Consider the following 21,836-nt stretch of genomic DNA (forward strand, 5'->3'; position numbering starts at 1 on the left):
GCTGGCCAGAGGGGTTACATCACTATGTCATGACAAAGGCCAGGACTGGGAGTAGTGTGTCTGTGCCAACCTGCATCCATGACAAGGGTAGCAATGCTCCGTCAGTCAGACAAATGGCATATTCCTGTCTTTGTTCCCTGTGTTTAGCCAGAAGATTTTGAAGTGCACCAAAGCCAACACACATGGGTAATGGTGGAAAGGTACATTTTAGCCAGGGACAAATGTTCATGTCCATCAAGGGCCTGACCACTGTAGTATGTTGCATGGCCATGTACATGTGATGTCACAAATGACGCAGGAGATTAGATGGATGAGTGTGCTCCATGAGTCATGTATGTGCAGAGTGACATGACAATGTGCCATGCTTTCGAAAAATAGCAGCGGAATGTCCTCTGCAAAACATGACCAATGTAGCTGAGACATGCATGTATGGTTCCATCACATATCTGCATTATTAGACTCCCCTACCAATGGCTGTCACAGAGAAATTTTGAGATCTCACTTGAATATTTCCTAATCTAACTCTTCTATGTCCATCAGCAAATGTGTAACATTTGTCCATGGTGTTAATTGTTCTACATTCACAGTGCTATGTTTCATGTCATGTCCTGCTGTTGGACCCGCCCCCTATACCAATGAAGAGGTGGTAAGCATTGAAGATCACAATACTACCAGAAGGTGTCATGCTGTATCTCTATGTGTAGTGCAAGGGTTGTGTGTGATGTTGTATGATGTGTTCTATGCCATTTAAACATTGAATAAGTGGCAATTTGGACACCATTATCCAACCTTGGATATGGACAGTATGTCGGATGTAATGTCCAGGATGTGGATTTAAACAAAGTGATGCACTGGTGACAATGTGTTCTGCAAGGGTCTTGTGGTTTTTGGGCACGGTATATATGCGGACAAACCCAGTGATGACAGTCAAGACCTGTATCAGAAGTACTGGGTTCAAAACATGTATGCAGGGTGGCAATATGTTGGTCTCAGTACGTTACTGCTCTGTGTGCCACACATGTTATCCAATGAGGAATTGCACTGTGGGGCAAGACCACCTTCAGCTACGACGCCCAACGCCAGCGGAGTTACCTCACTTCCACCTGTCCCTACATACAGGACAGGCGGTCACCATTTCAGGGGGGAACAGGCATATCGACAATTGCTGTGTCACAGATTAGATTGGCACATACTTCGCATTAACACTGTCCCAATACATAAGCGCACTATGTGGACTGCTGTTGTGGCTTTGTTGTTCAAATAGTGACAGCCTTCTCACTCTTGTGTCCCTTAGATACCTACCACTGCAGATGAATAGGAGGTGGAGACATACCCCCATGTACAGATCCATGGTGGACTTAGCTACACTAGAGGACAGGCACATTATACTCACTTATAGACTGGACAGGGCCACAATCACAGAGCTGTGTGCCCAGTTGGAGCCAGACATGATCTCATCTATCCGTCTTCTGAATGGGATCTCCCCTCTTGTGTAAGTGCTATTAGTGCTCCATTTCCTGGTGACAGGTTCTTTACAAATGACAGTGGGCTTGGCAGCAGGAATGTCACAGCTAATGTTCTCAATCGTGCTGGCAACAGTGTTGTCTGCCCTGATAGCAGCTACATTGCTTTCCCCCAGGTGGAAGATTTGGCCATTGTGAAGGCTGGATTCTATGCAATGGGACATATCCCCAATATTATTGGGGCGATTGACGGGATACATATTGCGTTTGTCCCCCCCCCCACCAGAATGAACAGGTGTACAGGATTCGTAAGAGTTTCCACTCCATGAATGTGCAGATGGTGTGCCTGGCGGACAAGTACATCTCCCACATCAATGCTAAGTATCCTGGGTGATGGCCCAACTACAGAGGCACAGGGTGTGGCTAATAGGTGAGCCTTGGTCCCCACCCATTGTTTGTTAGTGTATGCCTCTGTTGTTAACCTCATAGGATTGTGTGTGGCTAAATGTTGTCCCTCAATACCTGCAGGTGACTCTGGCTACCCGAACCTATCATGGCTGCTGACCCCTGTGAGGAATGCCAGGACAAGGGCTGAAGAACTTTATAATGAGGCACATGGGCGAACCAGACGGATCATCGAAAGAATCTTCGGCCTCCTGAAGGCCAAGTTCAGGTGCCTCCATCTGACAGGTGGATCCCTGTGCTTTTCACCCAAGAAGGTTTGCCAGATAGTCGTGGCATGCTGTATGTTGCACAACCTGGCCCTGGTACCTTTTTTGCAGGAGGAGGAGACAGGAGATGCCCCTGTGGCTGAAGTAGATCCTGATGACAGTGAGGATAAAGAGGTTGAAGATGAGAATGAGGATAACAGAACATCAGTTATTCGTCAGTACTTCCAATGACACACAGGTGAGACAGTGAAACTTCACATTTCTGTGACTGTTGGTGTATTCTGTGTGGCTGTGGCTGTGGCATGATGGCATTACCTACCTTTTACCTCAACTTACTGTCACCTATGATTTACCATTTTACAGATGTTGGTGCTATGACAACTGTGTACTGATGTGCTGACTACAGCCTTCTATAGGTCAGTATTTCCATGCTCGCACAATGTACAGTCCATCTGCAATGGATGTAGCTGTTTCCATAAATACAACTTTTCAACACACTACGTACATGTAGTCGAGTTGTGTTCAAGGGTGTTTATTTTAGTGCTAACAAATTGAGGGAAAAGTGCAATGGAATGGGGTGATGATGGAGGAAAGTCCAGGGTATTGTTCCAGTCCGTTTCTAGCACAGGTGCAGTGCCCAAGTGGCCATAGGAAGGGGAGAAACAGCAGTTCAAGGTGGACAAAGTGACTGAGTGGGACACAAGGGGAAAATCAGGAGAGTCTCATTTCCTGGTGGTGGTCTTAGCAAGTGTCTCTGGCTTCTGAATGGTTTGCAGGGAATGCTCGTGGGGTGGTTCACCTTCTGCATGGGGAGGGATGCTGGTGGCCTGTGGGTCCTGTGGTGGGGCCTCCTGTCCAGTAGCACCAGTGGAAGTGGAGAGCTGGTCAATGGACTGGCTAGTGGTAGGGGCCCGCTGGTGGGCTGTTGCCTCCCTCATGATGTTGGCCATGTCTGCCAGAACCCCTGCTATGGAGATCAGGGTGGTGTTAATGGCCTGCAGGTCTTCCCTGATCCCTTGATACTGTCCCTCCTGTAGCAGTCTGTTCTCCTGCACATTGTCAAAGGTCTGGCCCATCATGTCCTGGGAATGTTGGTAGGCTCCCAGGATCTTGGGAGTGCCTTCTGGAGAGTCGGTTCCCTGGTCCTGTCCTCCCCCTGGCACGCAGCAGTGCTCCCAGTGTCCCTGTTGACCTGTGCCTCTGTCCACTGAATGGTGTGCCCACTGCCACTGACCCCAGGTCCCTGATTGTCTTGGGGGAGAGGTGTGGACTTAGGTCCCTGTACAGGTGGGCAAACTGCTGAGTGACATGTCCTGGGGACAGAGGTGTGGGTATGCTGGGTGGGTGCTGTGGTGTTGGATCCTGATGGGGAGGCTCTTTGGTGGTCTGTGAGTGGGCTTGGGTGACCGGTCACCCAGTGGGCCCTAATGGGCCAGGTAGGTCATCCAGATCCTGAAGTCTAGAGTTACTGTCATCACTGGGGGCATCTTCTGTTGAGGGACTGGACAGTTGTGGCACCACCTCTCCACTGACATTGGCTGGGGTACCTGTGGGGATGTAAGTGATGTATTATGCTTCATGTGTATGACATTTGTACATCCGTGTCTTCCCCTCTATCGTTGGTGTTGCCCTGCCACCTTTTGCTTGTATATGATGATGTATGGTGATGTATTGTGGGGTTGTTAGTTTCCCTATGCTGAGCATGCTTTAGTGATGGCTGTCCATGCAGGGCTGGGGGTCTATCCATGCATTGGTATAGCATGCAGGGCTTGGCAATGAGGTTAATCAGATGTACAGGTGCAGTGTGGGGGATGGAGTGGAGTGATGGGAGTGAGGGTGAGAGTGTGAGATGGAATACAGGTATGGGAGGTGATAAGTAGTAAATATTGACTTACCAGTGTCCAGTCCTCCAGCTATTCCAACGAGTCCCTCAGGATGCAGTATTGCCAGTACTTGCTCCCCCCATTCTGTGAGCTGTGGGGGAGGAGGTAGGGGTCCGCTGCCAGTCTTCTGTATGGCATGCTGGTGCCTTGCTGCAATGGAACATACATTCCCCGTAGGCTATCCACCTCTTCCTTATGTCATACCTTGTTATTAGATGCTGTCCTACGGTGTTTACCCTGTCCACGATCCTCCGACATAACTCCATCTTCCTTGCAAAGGATATCTGCTGTACCTGTGCCCCAAACAGCTGTGGCTACACCCTGACAATTTCCTCCACCATGACCCTTAACTCCTCCTCAGTGAAACAGGGGTGCCTTTGTGGTGCCATGGGTGTTGTGTGGTGTGTGTTGGTGAGAGTGAGTTAAGTAATGTGATGGGGTGTGTAATGTGGGGTGCATGAGGGATGTATGGGTGTAAGTGATGTGTGTCTAGTCATCTAAGTGGTGTTGGTGTTGGTGTCAGTCTGGTGGATATGATTTGTAATCGTAAAGGGTTGTGAGTAATGTAGGTGTGTGTTTTATGGTGGTGTGGGTGTGGTGTGGGTGTGGTGTGTGTATGGGTGTCTGTTTTTGGTATTGGCCAATGTGGTGTTGTTTTTGTAAGTGGGTGTCCATTCTGAGCGCATTGGTATGTACCGCCAATGGTTTACTGCCGTTGAATGTCCGCTGTGGTGACTTGTGGATCATAATGTGGTAGGCGTTGTTTGGTTGATGTAACGGTATGGGTTTTGGGACCGCCACTTTATCACTGACCTTTGGGCTGGCGGATTTGTGTATGTGGCTGTATTCTGTCAGATTTGTGTGTGTGTGTCATAATATGGTGAACTGATATTTGCCACTGCTGCGGTATTTTGGCATCTGTCAGGGTGGCGGTAGGCGGCATTTACTGCCAATGTCATAATGAGGCCCATAGTTTTTATTCCTAGCGGGGTGGGTTTTTAGGTTTCAACTATTCTTTTTTTTAGGTGGGTGAGTTATTTTCTGTGAACATGTGTTAAAGAAAAAATGTAAAAAAAAAAAAAAATCTATATTTGTTTCGGCAATATGTTTAGTTAGTCTATGTTTAGCTGTAGTCACTGTTGTCCTTGTATACTCACGTCTCTTAAGGGGGCTGGGTGGTTGATGTTATCATGTGGCATTACATGTATAAGTTACAATAAAATAAGTTAGCTGTAGAGAAAGGTTTTGATAAGATAGTATAGGTTAGGTTAGTGTAGGTAAGCTAGTAAGTTTGGGGATTTTTAGGCAGAACTTTTTCATAAATCTAGTTATTTACCACTACATGGTCTCCATCATGATTTACTGTCTCAGTGGTATCATGTCTCCACAGGTCAGGTTAGGCACATGCCTTTGGGTTTGCAAGCAGTAGTTATTTACATGCGTGACTATGTGTATCCCCTATGGCAAAGTACCTATCAGGTTGGCAATGGTATCACATCAGCTACTCAAGACATTCTTCAGCAATGTATGTGACACTCTGGATGTGCATGGTTATACATCCCAAAACAGTTTATCTTACAACATTTCTTTGGGTTGGTAAGTAACAAGACTTGCATATTTTTAGAAGTTGCTGTCATTTCACTCTCCCTAGATTGGGAAATTGATAATAACACACTCATGGCTCCACCTCACAGTCTTACACATTCATAATGTGATTGTCACATCAATGTTGTATTAGTGCTACCATCCTACCTTTTCCCAGTCACTTGTGTGGTATATCGTAAAAGCCATCCTAATACATGCATGCTACCTGTTACATGTCATGCTGGAGAGACACAGCAGTAACTTGCCAGTCCACATAGCTATCAGTCACCTCAATCATGTTTCAGTCATTGTGTGTGACTTGGTGTCTGACAGAAAGCCATGCAGTTAGTTTTGGTACGTACTCATTGTATTGACTCCACACAATGCATACAGTTCAAACAGTTACTGCGTCAGACACAACTTCAACACAAGTGTTATTTCTGTGAATTTATTTATATGTTCAAGTTATGTTTCTGATGATGTACATTGTACAGGAGATTGACCCCATGAGACATCCCAAGCCATTGGATTTCCAGTCAGAGTCCAAAGGGGGGAACATGTCATGAGACATGCGTAGGGGAGGAGTGCATCAGTAAGGACGTGTTCAAATTGCCAATAGTTAGCATTGGCCACAACGACAGTCCATGCAGGATAAGTAAACAGTGGGAGAGGGAAGAGGGGGCATTGACAGTTATTACAACACTAGAATGATCTTAAGCACAGAACTAAGCTGCTACTGTCCATGTGCCACAGATTGTAGCTACCTAGCGGTTTTTCGGGTGAGTGATGTACCTTCCATATCTTCATCCTCTGATGTTTGCTGTGCCTCCCGTGAGATGGGAGGTGCTGGTGGTGAACTTGAGGGGGGCACACACACATCAGGGGCTAGAGTAGTGGATGCAAAGATCGCTGCAGCTGTAATCTGTGGCAATATGAAAGGCATCACTGAAGTAAGGAGGAACTGCTAGTTTTGCAACACAGCAGCAATGTCACGGTGCTGGGCAGCCAGGTTGTCACTGATGGAAGTATCTACTGCATGGACTCAACAAGAGTTTGGATAGCCCACAGCCTCTTGTCAGTCACTCTGGTGCCACTTTGGGAGGGCATTTGCTCAAGCCTCTGCCAAAAGACACCAGCTATATCGGCCAGGGATTGCTGGAGTCCATGTAGTGGAGAGTGAGTGCCTCTGATGGCAGCAGAGTTATCCTTATTCAGACTCAGGCACCTCTGGACTCCCTCTAGGCTGCCCGCCATGGTCTCCATCCCGACCCCCTGCTGGACTCCTACCACTGTTTTTTGGAAGATAATGTCTGGGTCCTGAGAGCCCAGGGCTGTAGCTGGGCAGGTCAGTGGTGTGTGTTGTCTGTTGGGTGTGTCATGTGGAGACACTGCAATGCTGTGTGTCCTCCCTGTGATTAGAGATGGTGTGTGGATGGCACTCAGGATGTCATGGAGAGTGTCGGCATTAATGGTCTGCAGCAGGGTTACCACTTCATCAGAGATATCCAGGAGAGGCAGCTTCGCAGGAGGTAAGGCATCATATGCAATGGAATGGTGAAATGTCAGTCTTGGACTGTAGTACTGGTGCAGAGACACACATCAAGATCCTCATTTTTGGTCCACTGTGCCACCAGGCCATTATTTTATTTTAACACTCCTTTGGCATAGTCATCCAGTCTCCATTTCCCAGTCTGTTACACCTACCTTGCATGACTTATTATGGGCTTCTGCATATGTACCCCTATCAGTAAGACGACTGTGTGACATTTGCATGCATATTTTGGGGATTTTCCATGCAACACCAATGGCAGCATACAGAAACTGTTGCATTGGGACTTCAATAGTCTTGAGTAAGTGTCTGAATCTTCTGTAAGGCCATCTGTCTCCATGCATCCTCCTTGTCACCTTGAGTCATGTGTTCTGCAGCCTGCACCACCCTTTGTAAGGACCAACAACTTATTGTATGTGTTCGAACAGGAAGGTGTGCCTTCATGCACACCAACACATCCTTGCAATGCAGGCCTCCTTGCAGCATGGGGCGCATGGGTTCCTGTATTTCAGGGCTCATTTTACCATGCCAAGGAAAGGCATCTCGCATGCCTTATCATGATCTGATAATTATGTGCCCCTTTCACACCTGTCACTGCATGTAGTTGGCATTCCATGTGCATTGCTGGGGGCATTCCCATGAAACATGTGTGTAATCCACACAGGTTCTGATGCATTCCAGTTTTTTTACTTATTTTACTTCAGTATTGTCAAAAAACTCAGGTTAAGGGGTAGCAGTGACAAGAGGGTATCTGAGGTCTTTGTAGGACCGGTAATTTAATTGTTCAATGTGGTTTGCTTGGTGCATCACACTTAGGGCTCAATTTACCAGACAACTTTTCTAGTGCCCCCTTGTCCCACCTAACGACACCATTGTAGCACCTTATTTACAATACAGCACACCATGGCAAACATTTCTGCAGTATCCTCATGAGTTATGGCACTATTGTGGTGTTTACTGCATTAGGGCCGTAGATTACAACGCTAGTACAGGAATGCACAGGGAGGCCCATTGATTGCAAAGTGTGCGTCACTGAACGTCAGACTTTGTGAGAGGTTACAGTTCACAGCAAAAGATGGCACAGTGAAATCTTGTAGCTTTTAGTGAGTCATTTTTCCAACCCTCACTACGTGGGTACGCACCCTTGCATATGTAACATCTGGCACAGGCATATTGTGGCGCAAGGATTTACAATGTGGAGCTCTGTATGCATTGCATCAATTTGTTCATATGGCAAAAGGGGAATGGGCGCCTCAAGGCCACATTAGCATCAATGACAATAATGCTAGTGTGGAGCTAAGGCCTTGTAAGTATGGCCCCTAGTGAGACAGAAAGATCACTTGTGGCTGATGGTATGCAGGAAGGTATCCCTTTGTGCACAACACCAACCAACCCCGTACACAGGTACCCTTGCAGCATTGGCACATGGCACCAACTTGTACAGCAGCACAGATGGTAATCACAGACATGCCCCATACGTTGTGTATAAATCACATTTGTGCCCATTCCCAATGGTGCAGGGAGGCATATCCCCATTCTGGCTGCCACACCCTGCACAACAGGCCTTGCACATGTTGCCCAATAAGTGTTACACATGGGCAGATACTAAACTTCCCACATTGAAGTTAGTGATGTGAGGGATGAGACATGGTCTGTGCATATGGGGGGGTCAGTGCTCATTACATGTATTTAGCCATTATTGTGCCACCATGCAACTCTTTTGCATGCATACAGCGGGTCCTATGTGCCTCCCCCTTCTGCCCTTTGTTAGTTAGCCCCCACTGCACCTTACGCTGCATTTTTAGTATCTCTTAAATGCTGCACTGTCCTGTCCTGGGACTCCTATCACAATCTCCTCTGGGATGGCCACGACCACCATCTCCTCTGGATCCTCCAGCTACTCCTGGAGTTCTGGACTTCAACTTCCAGTCTGCAGTGCTGCCTTTCGGTTGCTGGCCAGTATCTATTTAGTTTTGCGCTTGCAATTGTGCTAGCGCTTTTTACAATCGGTCACAGATCTTTTGAAGTCAACCACACTGTTGATTTTATGTACTATTGACTGCCATATGGCTCCTTCCTACCTACTGGCAATTTAGATGTGACAAAGAGCTGTTGGTGCTCCGTCACCTCTGTGATCAAGATGTTGTTCTCCTTCTCACTGAAGTGGCACTTCTTCTTCCTTTTCCCCTTCTCATGTGAGTCTGTCTCTCCATCCTGGCTTGTACTGGCCTCATTGGGATCTCTCTAGGGTCTCCCACACCCTAGAGAGTCTCCATCTTGGGTCCTCCTGGCTTCTGTTTGGTGTTTTAGCAGGCTTTTTTTTTACACTTTTGATGATGACACTAAAATGGCACTAGCACAATTAGTGTCAAAAACGTGGCGCAAAACATGCTAGCGCCACTTTTGCAGCATTAGTGTCATTTTTCCTTAAGACATGTTGCAAAGGTTAGTGTCTTTTTTATTTTACGCTATCCTTTTCTTAGCGCCATTGTGTGTCATTTTAGAAACATGGCGCACACATGAAGCTAAGAGAAGTCGTTATGCATCATTTAAAATGTTGAGGCAGAACTGCACTACCACAGTTGTGCATCATTTTTCATAAATATGGGCTTACGTTTTTTCATTCAGCTCTGCCTGTTCCTGAAAGCTCGGAACATGGTGACTGTAGCAAATCAAACAGTTTGTTGATGCGTAGATGAGAAAAAACAGACACTTTTATCCAGAACATTGTTTTCCTATTTTTCCCCAATAACTTGAAATGTAGCTATAGTTTGACTATTTTCTCGGCCGCCTAGAGGGGAATTTAGAAACTCAAGGTACCTTTACAATCCCCTGGATGTTTGAAAAAAGGATGCAAATTTGGCATGGATAGCTTATGAGTGTTGAAGGCATATGAACGAATTATATCAAAAGGCCAAAAAACGGATAAGCGCAGGAGGTATATAAATTGTATGAGGTAATTTTAGATTTTTTGTGAATTAAAAAGTGACTTATTAAATATCTAATGAATAAATATATCTTTCAAAATTAGCTATATCTTTTAACTACAAAAATGCATTTTTTTTTTTTTTTAAGTTAAAAAAAATAATTTTGTTTAAATGTTATTTTCTTCGGGGATCTATTTTAATCACCTACCTCTTTATTTTCTACGGGAATGTGTTGCATTACCTGTGAATGGCCATGTGTGGTGCTAGACTTACTCCAGTTTTGAGCTGGAGTACATTTACTACTGTTTTGCATCTTTTTTAGCAGTGGTAACAATAGAAGTTGCAGTTTGTGAATCAGAGTGTGCTTACTCTTTTGTGGGTGCATGCATGTTCCTTCCTAGACATCTCTCTCTCTTACCCCCCTCACTTCAACAGTAAATGTTAGACATGACAGTGTCCAGGGTGTTCTTCCCCCAGATCTTTTTCCTACTACCCCCGATTGTTGAAATTCGTGATTGTTGCCTTCAGGACTCTGTGCTCTGTACCACTGCTAACCAGTACTAAAGTGCTTGTGTTCATGCCATAAAACATGGTAAAACTGGACTACACCTGATTGGCAAATTGTATTTACTTATAAGTCCCCAGTAAAGTACTACAACAAGTACCCAGGGGTTGGAAACATTTAAAGCATGTCACAGGCTTCTACTGCAGCCTGTGTGCAGTTTTAAACGGCCAGTTCAGCTTGGTAAAATAAACCTTTTGCAAGGCTTAAACCTTCATTTTTAATGCATATAAGTCACCTCTAAGGTAGGCCATAAACAGGCCAAAGGGCAGAGTGCAGTGTATTTAAATGGTTGGGCATGTACTTTTAAGTTTAAATTGTCCTGGTAGTGAAAAAACTCTTACATTTGTTTTCTATTAATGTAAGGCCTACCTCACCCAGAGGGTAACTTTTGGTTTCCTTATTCTATTTATTAAGTAATATCCCTCAATTGAGAGCAAGTAGGAATGTCTAGTTTGGTGCCTAAAGAACTGTAATTTAAAACACTCTTTAAAAGTTGAATTTTAAGTCACAATTCTGAAAATGACACTTTTAGAAAGCTTGCATTTTTTTACCCCAAACATTTGGTGCCTGCAGCCTGTATCTTGGGTCACATGACAATGTAGTTGGCAGTTGGCCTTAGACGGACAAACAGTGAGTCAAAGGGGAACTAGGTGATGACAGGATGGGCCATCCTACCAGGATGGGAGGGGAGGAGATTTTACGTGCGCCAGTTACATTTCGATGTGATAGCCTCCAGCGCACTTGCAAAGAAGTTGTCATTAGCCTATTGTCACCCCAGGCCTCTTGAAGACTGGATAGAGGAGGGAAAGAAATTCCAGGACTAGATTGGGGAGGGCTAGATTTGGGGGGAAGTCTATACATTTGTCCCACTTCTAATCTGGCACCAGGAATAAGTATTGGACCCTCAGATCAACACGTCAGTACACTCCTGGACCTGTGGACATTAGAGAAAAATTACTGCCCATCTGCTAGAGAACGGCCTTGGTGACTGAGGCCTGCCCTGCTCTCTGAGAAAGAAGACTGGACTGGTTCCTTTCATTCCAAACTAACCTGAGTGACTCCAAGGATCAGTTGGCTGAACTCCTTTGTTGAGCATCAGACACAACAAACTCCAGTGGCCACCCTGCTACTGCCCTGTTGACCTGCTGCAATAGGACCTGACTAAATCTGCATCTGGACCTCCTTGAACCCTGATGACGTCTGCTAGATTGAGCCCCTGATTGCTAAGAGATGCACCCCATGATCATGGCCTCTGAGCTGATGTCAGAGTGCACACCTCTGATAAAAAGGAGAAATCCTTCTCTGGGCTCTTCACAACTGGGGCCATGTGCAGTGAGATTTGGTGGCCCATGATGACTGCCAGCCTAAATCTCCAGCGAACCCAATTTTTCATGCTACAGCAAGCTTGAGCAATGACCAGTAATGCGGGATCTGCACTTCGTGCTGCAGTGACCATAGCTAGCAGTGACCACCAATGTGAAGCTCCAGCATTGACCATCCATTACACCAGACAGGTTCTTCATGCCACAGCAATGACCATCCGCGACGCCAGTCTTGACCTGCTGCGACAACCATCTGCAACACTCTCCTAGCCCTCCCTCCACCATGAATTGGACACAGTGCCAGACTTTTAGAAGATAACTTCTTTAGTGTAACCAACCTGGTGCGTGGCCCCTGTGCTCTTGGTTGGCTTGAACTTGTGACTTTCCCATTAGCATGACCTGATGACTGTGAGTGGCAATTTGCGCTTTTAGGTGCTTTGATTATGTACGTCCTTGAACTTGTATCTCTCTGGCTCCACTGATTGGATTTTTGTCATTTTGGTCTCAAACTATATATTAAATTTGACTCTTTTTATTTTAAGTGGTGTGGGATTTTTCTTGCATTGTGCCTTTACTTATCACCCTTGGTATGCTGCATAAGTAATTAACATGTTGCGTATTAGTTAAACCTGACTGCTTTTGTGCTAATTTACCAGAGAGTTAAGCACTGGTTAATTTATTGACTTTTGTGGTTCACCCTACCAGGGATTGTGGTTGTTGTTTGAGAAGAATATTCACTCCCCTCAAAACTCTAGGGGCATATTTATAAGAGACTTGTCGTGCTGAAGTGTCTTTTTTTTTTAAGCTCCGATGGCGCAAGCCTCTCAACCATATCTATGAGAGGCAAGTAGCTGCGTTGCCTTACTCTGCACTCGGAAGGCATTCCATGGGCGTTGAAGTGGGCAACACCCATGGATTTTGATGCTGCCCCAGATTTACTTAATTATGTTAACCTGGGTCAGCGTCAAAACCTTATGCCTCACCAGAGCAGGCATAACAAGGATAGATATTTTGATTTCTCTTAGTTTTTTCCTCTTTCTGCAGCACACATAGAAAGAGGAAACCGCCTCTTGAGATTGTTTTTGTGTAAGAAAGCTTCCCTTCCTGCACAAACACTCCTGCATGCAGTGCTGGCACCCTTGAACCATGGTGCATTGATTGCACGATTGCCTGCATTGCAAGGGTGCCTGCGTTGGCGCTAGGCGTCTATTTGTGCACCAGCACAGGGGAAATGGACAGCAATTCACCATATTTAATAAATAAGGTGCATTCTTGCCCTTTCACAGTGACATAGAGCAGTGCAGCAAGAAGTCTCGAGGCGCTGCGCTATACCTTTCCCAAAAAATATGGGCCTGAATTTACAAAAGCAAGTATTCACGATTTTCTAGCAACTCCCACATTTTAGATTATACTGTATGCCTACGTGCGTGGCATACAGTATAACCCCATTTGGGGTCAAGATCTAAGAGAAAAAGCTGCGTAGACCTCTGCATGTAGGTACACAACACTGTATTACTTTACACACTACAAAATGAAGTTTGTTAATCAGGCCCAAACTGGTGAAAAATAAGTAGCATTCTCGCAAGTAAGAAAACAGTTCACCTTGTTCTTGAGCGGTGCCGGGATTTACTTTATCTAGTTTGGTAACCTACGACTGTATAGGTAATGATTATATGAATAAATATGCATTTGATTAACATTTAACAGTTGTTTAGCCTTGACACTTTTATTCCATCAGCTTGAACACCTTATTTATATAGTCTATGCATGCGAAATATGTTGTTATATCTTTATACACCATTAACCTTTACTAAGAACGTAATAAAACGCGCAGTATTAGTTGTGTGTACAAAGTGTACCTGCGGATGTCTTAAATCACAATTACTCCATTGTATGGTCACACAAAGGCAAAAAGGCGATACATCTGACTCAAGGACATACTACATATTATTACTGGGTACAACAGTTTCAATCTGACACTTTTCAAATGAGCAGATAAGCCAAAATTGATATATATGTTTAGAAGCTGACTTGTTTTTCCAGTCCATTCTGAAAATGTCAGGATTGATTTAGCAGTAAATGGCTGAATATAAAACATATAGAACTATAACTGCAAATTGTTAGATGTGTCACCACGACCTTGATGGTAATAGCGAGCGGAGGTTTGAACTGCAAGAATTGGTTTATTCCTCAACGTGAAAGCTATATAGTAGAGTCATAAAATGTTTCCTTTCACGCGGGGGAAGTCAGCAACGCCAGTAATGGGTTTTCGGTGGAAACCATAGCTAGGTTTTCAGTAATGTGAACTGTACAGACGTGCACACTGAACCCCTTTAGCGCGAATTATTTTCGAGATACGTTCCTGCAGGGTTTTGGCAATGTCACAGGCTGAACCTCGCAGGAGAGAGAGCTCAGTACGCCGCAAAATAGCCGAACGAGCTTACCCGCTCATTTTTGACATTTTGTGCAACCTCCAAATCGGAGCTCAAATCTTGGTGGGGCCGGCACGGCCTTTTATCCTTTCAAAGGGTGTATTATTAGAGTTGCTGAGACTAACCCCTGCTTTACAGAGATTTGGCATTGTGCAAACGATGGCTTGCATTGCTATATAGAAAACAGACTATATTGATGTAGTCAACAGAATTAACACAAAGAGAAAGTCAAACAGATGCTGACCACATGATTCTTACTACTTGCAAGAAACCAGGCGCTCTCCCACATTTCCAACCACTGCCTAAAACACTTTGGGGGTCATTACAACATTGGCGGTAAAAGCCGCTTACCGCCGTGCAGAAGACCACCAATACAACGCTGCGGCCGTGGAATTCTACCACAGCTATTATGACCCACATCTCGGAATCCGCCGAAATTCCGTCACCCACACAAGTCCGCCACACCAAAGGTCAGTGTTAAACGGGCGAAAACAAAACCTCCACCTCCACGCCAACAGAAACACGCCCATGCTATTACGACCCACGAATCCACGCAGCGGTCTTTCAGCCGCGCTATTCCATTGGCGGTACACACCGCCGCGCTCAAAATACACACACATCTCCAAAACACTGCCACATTGGACAATTCCAAATACACACACCTGATACACATACAAACACCACTCCCACACATCCAACACAATATAAAACACACACCCACATCACCCACAAACCCCTACGACCAAAAATTAGTCACAAAGGCGACAGAGAGATAGCACAGAATAGACAATCCCACCACACAGAGGCACACAACACTATCACCCACACAACATCCACGCACAAAACACCACACACCACTACACATCACCACACACATCAACACTCACACCACCCCACACATCACACACACCACCCCATGTCACGCCAAAGACACCCCCGCTTTTCTGAGGAGGAGCTCCGGGTCATGGTGGGGGAAATCCTACGGGTAGAGCCACAGCTATTTGGCTCACAGGTGCAGCACACATCCATAGCCAGGAAGATGGAGCTATGGTGCAGAATAGTCAACAGGGTCAACGCTGTGGGACAGCATCCAAGAAATCGGGAGGACATCAGGAAGAGGTGGAACGACCTACGGGGGAAGGTGCGTTCAGCGGTCTCCAGGCACAACATCGCGGTTCAGCGGACTGGCGACGGACCCTCACCTCCTCCCCCACAACTAACAACATGGGAGGAGCAAGTCTTGACCATCATGCATCCTGAGGGCCTAGGAGGAGTCGGCGGAGGAATGGACACTGGTAAGTCAAATCTTAACTATCAGATCCCCCACCCTACCTGCATGCTATCACACACCCCCACCCTCACACCCTCCCCTATCACCCAAACTCCTCACTAATGTACTAAGAACACAAACCACACATCCCAACAACAAGTCCTGCATGACACAACTAAGCATGGACACCCATCACGAAAGCATGCTCACTGCACATACCCAGAACAACCCCTAACCATCATCACACAAGCCCCCACACAGGAATGCTTGCACTGGGGTACACGCACACCCACCCATTGCACACCATGACACACACACATGCAATGATCATGCTCTTATGCCCCTGCAGGATCACGAAGGACCGTCACCACACCGGAGGGTCCAGACAACTCCACTCCACCCACAGAAGAGGCCCACAGTGATGATAGCAGCTCTGCCCTACTGGATCCTGATGACCAGCCCAACACTGACCTTCCACCCTCTGGTAACACCAGCACAGCACCCACCCAGCGGGCCCAAACCTCCGTACCCAGGACAGGTCAATCAGCTGTGTGTCCACCACTACAGGGAACCCAGGATAACCCACCACCCAAACAACAACAGGGACCTGGGGCAGTGGTAGTGGGCACACGGTCCAGGGGACGGAGGCACTGGAACACAGGGGAACTGGGAGGGCTGCTGTGCGACAGGGGGCGGACAGGCCAAGGGAACCCACTCTCCACGAGGCCCTCTCCTCCATCATGGGACCATACCACCACTCCCAGGAGATGATGGCCATGGTCCTGGTCAAGTTTCAGGAGACCCAGCGCCTGCAGGAGGACCAGTATTTGGGGTTCAGGGAGAAGCTCAGGACCATCAGCTCCGCCTTGGGCACCATCGTAGGGGTGCTGAAGGACATACAGCAGACCATGAGGGACACCATGGCACTCCAAGGGGCCCCTGACACTAGCATGGACGATGAACTGCCCACCAACTCCGCCGGCGCTAGTGGACAGGACGCCCCGCCACAGGACCACCACACCAGCACCCCACCCCCTGCAGATGGACAACCACCACCCAAGCGGTCCCTGAGATCCAGGAACAGGACAGAGCAAGATGGCAAGACCCCCGCCAGGAAATGACACCACCCTGATTGTCACCCCACTGTCCCACTTTGTTACTGTGGTCGGGCCGACCCAAACTCACCTCTCCCACCAACAACAGCCTCCGGGACGGACGAGACCGAGACGTCACTTCCGCGTCCCCATGTTGCCATGGGAACGCCCTCGACATTGCTGACGCGTTTCCCTGTTGCCAGGGAAACGCTCGAAAACATCCAGGACGCCGAGGAAGCTAAAAGGGGAACCTGCGGACAGCCAGAGGAGGGAAGAGAAGGAGAGACAGAGGACGTGCAGAGCGAGGAGACAGAGGACGTGCAGAGCGAGGAAACGGAGGACGTGCAGAGTGCTGAGACGGCGGCCGTGCAGAGTGAGGAGACGGAGGGTCGGAGTATCGAATCCATTGAGGAAGGAGCCGAGGGAGGAGCCACAGATGATAAAAGACCGGAGCAGGAACACCCAGGAGCCAGCCACGACCCCGGAGGGTCGTGGCTCACCAAGGTACGGTCCATTCTGGGAACGGGAGAGTTTAAATTAAAGAAGTCGCTGGGGAAGGGTAACGAGGAGTTGGGGAACGTACTAAAGGACAGGGCACAGGGGTAATAGAGATAAGGGAAGGAGACGGATGCGCCCACGTAAACTGGAAAACCCGGTGTGCATGATAAAACCCCGTCACCATGATTCCTTGTCCTGTGCACGGTTACCCCCACACCCTACCGTATTCCCCACAACCTTTCCCCTCCGTTATAAGGAAAATAGCCCAGAAAAGCAACCCATCACTTACCTTGGCATTGTTCCTTTTTTCTCTTGCCGGTACTCCACTGGAGCCAGCCGCAGTACTCCTCCTTCACCGACCTAGTAGAGAAGAAGGACAGTGTTACAAGAAAGGAAGAAACCACAGCCCCAAAGAATCCCAGTGCGGACTATAATTTCTTTTGTTTGACTGGACTTAAAGAAAGGAGAGAACGAAAACAAATAAACCCTCAATTTGTTTTACCGTACTATCCGGTCTCAGCCTGGTTTATACCGTTCAGCCTGCCACAGTGATGTCAGAAGTGGGATTATTCCCTCAGGCTAAGAATGGTATAGACAATGAGTGAGAGCCCTTCTATGGAGGACATACTTAAACAACTCACCGAAGGCCAGCGCCACTTACAGTTGGTGTGGGAGGCTCACCAACGAGAGGCTAAGGAGGATAGGGAGGCCTTACAGTCGGCCCTAAAGAGCCAAGCGACTATCCTAGCAAACAACCAACTGGTGCATGAGACGGCAATGAAAAAGTTAACAGAAACAATAGCCGCCAGCAAAGTGCATCCTAATGTCCCTAGTTCAGTTCTTCAAAAATTCCAGGAGGGGGATGACCCGGACTCTTTCTTTACCAACTTCGAAAGGGTGGCTTCCTCCGCCCAATGGCCAGAGGAACGTTGGGGGCAATACATCGCCCCGTTACTCACAGGACTTATGCAGGCAGCTTATCAAGCAGCCAATCCGGGTGGTACCACGTCCTACCAGGACATAAAGAAGAGCATTTTGGAACGGGTTGGCCACGACACGGAGTACTATACAGTAAAATTCCGAAAAGTAAAATGGGGACAAAATGAGGATCCCCGAACCTTTTACTTTAGGGTGAAGGATTTAGCACTCAAGTGGTTAGGCCCGATAGGAACCAATGGAGAAGATGTCATAAAGACAGTAATTCTCGAGCAATATTTGGACTCCTTACCCACTAGTACTAAGAGTTGGATACAGCAACACCCAAAAGTGGATACAGAGAGTGCGATAGATTTGGCCTATGCCTTTCACAGGTCCGCAGACATGAGACCACCCCGCCTCGTCTCAACGTGAAAACCCCCCTGCCTCCATCCAAACCCGTCCCGAGATATCCATTGGAGGAGCCGAGTCCACGTAAACAAGGGGAGGGTCACCCAATGCAGGGGCCCCAGTGTTTCAACTGTGGGGAATGGGGTCACATAGCCCGCACATGCCCCAGGAAAGTAGAGGGAGTGGAACCTATGGAGATAGGCCTAACCCGACGAAGAGTCCAATGCACTGGAGGGGGGCATGCCAGATTTAAACAGATCATAAGAATAAATGGACGGTCCCTCTCTGCCCTTATAGACTCGGGTTGTAGTCAATCCGTTATTCGCAAAAATTTGATAAGTACTGTCGGTGAGAACCCCAGACAATGGGTTACCATCTGCTGTATACATGGCGATAAAGAGCAGTACCCCCTTATGGTAGTTAAGCTCGAGTGGGGAAAATACAAAGACCTCCTTCCCATGGGAGTTATGGACCAACTGATTGAAGAGTGTATTATCGGCACAGACTATGTACATTTTCAACAACTGTTAGATTGCACACAAACCCAGACAGAGAACCTAGAGTGGTGGAAGGAAGCTCCTTTTTTTGGTAACCCCATTGAGTGTCCTCCACAACGCAGAAAACTTTCCCGCAGAGAGAAAAGATATGAGAGATTGAAATTCCAGACTACCCAAGAAAACAAATACCCTATAAGGATAGTAGCCGGGAACCATAGCGGGCCCATCATCTTTCGGCAACAGCAAAGAGAGGACCCTACCCTCACACATGCGTGGAGAACAGCGAAATCCGAAGAGACAGATGAGGTGGGTCCCTATTTCCTAGTGAACAAGAATCTTCTGTATAGGGTTACTACTACCAGAACAGGGGACCGCAAGCACCAGTTAGTAGTCCCAGAAGCTTATAAGAACCAAGTACTCTTTCTAGCACACAATCAACCAGGGGGGGGGCATTTCGGCAGAGAAAAAACCGAAGAATACCTCCTCAGGAAGTTCTACTGGCCAGGGGTTTTTGCGCATATTAGGAATTATTGCTCACAATGCCCTAGGTGTCAACTTACCGAACCAGGCAGACCCAGGAAAGCACCCCTAATACCTCTGCCTATCATTGAGGTTCCATTTAGCAGGGTGGGAATGGATTTAATTGGACCCCTACTTCCTTCATCTAGAGGGCATACTTACATATTGGTGCTAGTAGATTATGCTACAAGATACCCCGAAGCTCTTCCCCTAGCAAGCATGACAACCAAATCAGTGGCGCAGGCTATGATAACGGTATTCTCTAGGATAGGGTTTCCCCAAGAGATCCTCACCGACCAAGGTACTCCATTCATGTCGAACCTCATGAAACAGATATGCCGGGTACTGGGAATTTCCCAAATAAAAACTTCAGTCTATCACCCCCAGACGGACGGACTGGTAGAACGCTATAACCGGACCATTAAAACCCTATTAAGAAAGGTTGTAAATGACTCGGGGAGAGATTGGGACCAAAAATTACCATTAGTCCTCTATGCTATTAAAACCCATGAACAGGCCTCAACGGGACATAGCCCGTTCAAACTGGTTTTCGGAAGGCAACCCCGTGGTCTTTTGGATATGGCCGTAGAAACATGGGAGGAAGAAGAGGAAGAGGAAGGAAGGCCCTTGTTAGAATATGTCCAGAAACTTAAAAGTCACTTAAAGGACCTATGGGAAGATGTAAGGCAACATTTGGAAAAGGCCCAAAAGACCCAAAAACAATATTATGATAGAGGAAGTAAACTACGTACCTTTCTTCCGAATGATCAAGTCTTGATAATGCGACCCACTTCGGAAACAAAATTGTTGGCTAAATGGCAAGGACCCTATAGGATCATTAGAGCAGTCTCACCCGTCACATATCTTATAGAATTGAGTATCAACCCCAAAAAAAACGAATATACCATGTGAACCTCCTCAAGAAATGGGAAACAGTAGAGGAAGTTGACGAGACAGTGGAGATGGGCTGTCTGGTCTCTAACAATAAGGAATTAGACATAGAACTATTCCCTTTTGGAAAACAGGGAAAAGAGAATATGCCCTCTGTCAACGCCTCTCTGACAATGTCCAAAAGGCAATAGCTGTTCGCCTTGGTAAACCAGTACCCACATGTTTTTTCAGAAATACCAGGGAAAACTTCCCTGATCTTTCATAAAATAAAAACAACCCCAGGACAAACTATCAGGCTACGTCCTTATCGTATTCCCGAGGCTAGGAAACATGTCATAGAAGAGGAAATAGAAAAAATGATGACCCTAGGAGTTATCGAACCCTCCAGTAGTCCGTTGAGCTCTCCGGTAGTCCTGGTCCCAAAACCGGACGGCTCAGTCCGATTTTGTATTGATTTTTGTAAACTCAATGCAGTATCAATGTTCGACACCTATCCCATTCCCGAGTGGATGATGTCCTCGAGAAGCTGGGGAAAGCCAAGTATTTATCTACATTAGACCTTACTAAGGGATACTGGCAGATTCCCCTCTCCCCAGAAGATAAAGAGAAAACGGCCTTCTCGACACAATCAGGTCTTTATCACTTCACAGTGTTACCTTTTGGTCTCCACGGAGCCCCGGGTACCTTTCAGAGATTAATGGATAGACTACTAAAACCTTTTCATACGTTCGCTGCCGCCTATCTAGATGATGTCGTCATCTTTAGCGACACTTGGTCAGACCATCTCCACCATCTCAACCAAATCTTTACCACACTAGCAGAAGCGGGATTGACGGCCAATCCCAAGAAGTGTATATTAGGAAACACAGACATACTATACCTAGGTTATAAGATAAGCAATGGTATCATACAGCCACAGGTAAAAAAGGTGGAAAGCCATTACCCAAGCCCCAACCCCCAAAACAAAAAAAAGACCTACGTTCCTTCCTGGGCTTAGTAGGTTACTACCGTAGGTTTATTCCAGGGTATTCCACTATGGCAGCCCCCCTGACTGATCTGTTATCCAAACGTCATCCTAACAGGTTGGAACCCTTTTCAGTAGGTCAAAAGGCTAGTTTTGAACGGTTGAAATCCGCTCTTACATTGGATCCTATCTTACAATGTCCCGATTTCACTAAACCTTTTCATCTGTATACAGATGCTTCGAACGTGGGACTAGGTGCTGTACTCGCCCAGCCTGACGAAGAGGGCAGGGATCACCCGATTGTGTTTATAAGCAGGAAGCTTCTTTCTCGGGAATGTCATTATCCTATCATTGAAAAGGAGTGCTTAGCCATTAAGTGGG

Source organism: Pleurodeles waltl, chromosome 3_1 (genome assembly GCF_031143425.1).
Source record: "Pleurodeles waltl isolate 20211129_DDA chromosome 3_1, aPleWal1.hap1.20221129, whole genome shotgun sequence".
NCBI classification, from domain to species: domain Eukaryota; kingdom Metazoa; phylum Chordata; class Amphibia; order Caudata; family Salamandridae; genus Pleurodeles; species Pleurodeles waltl.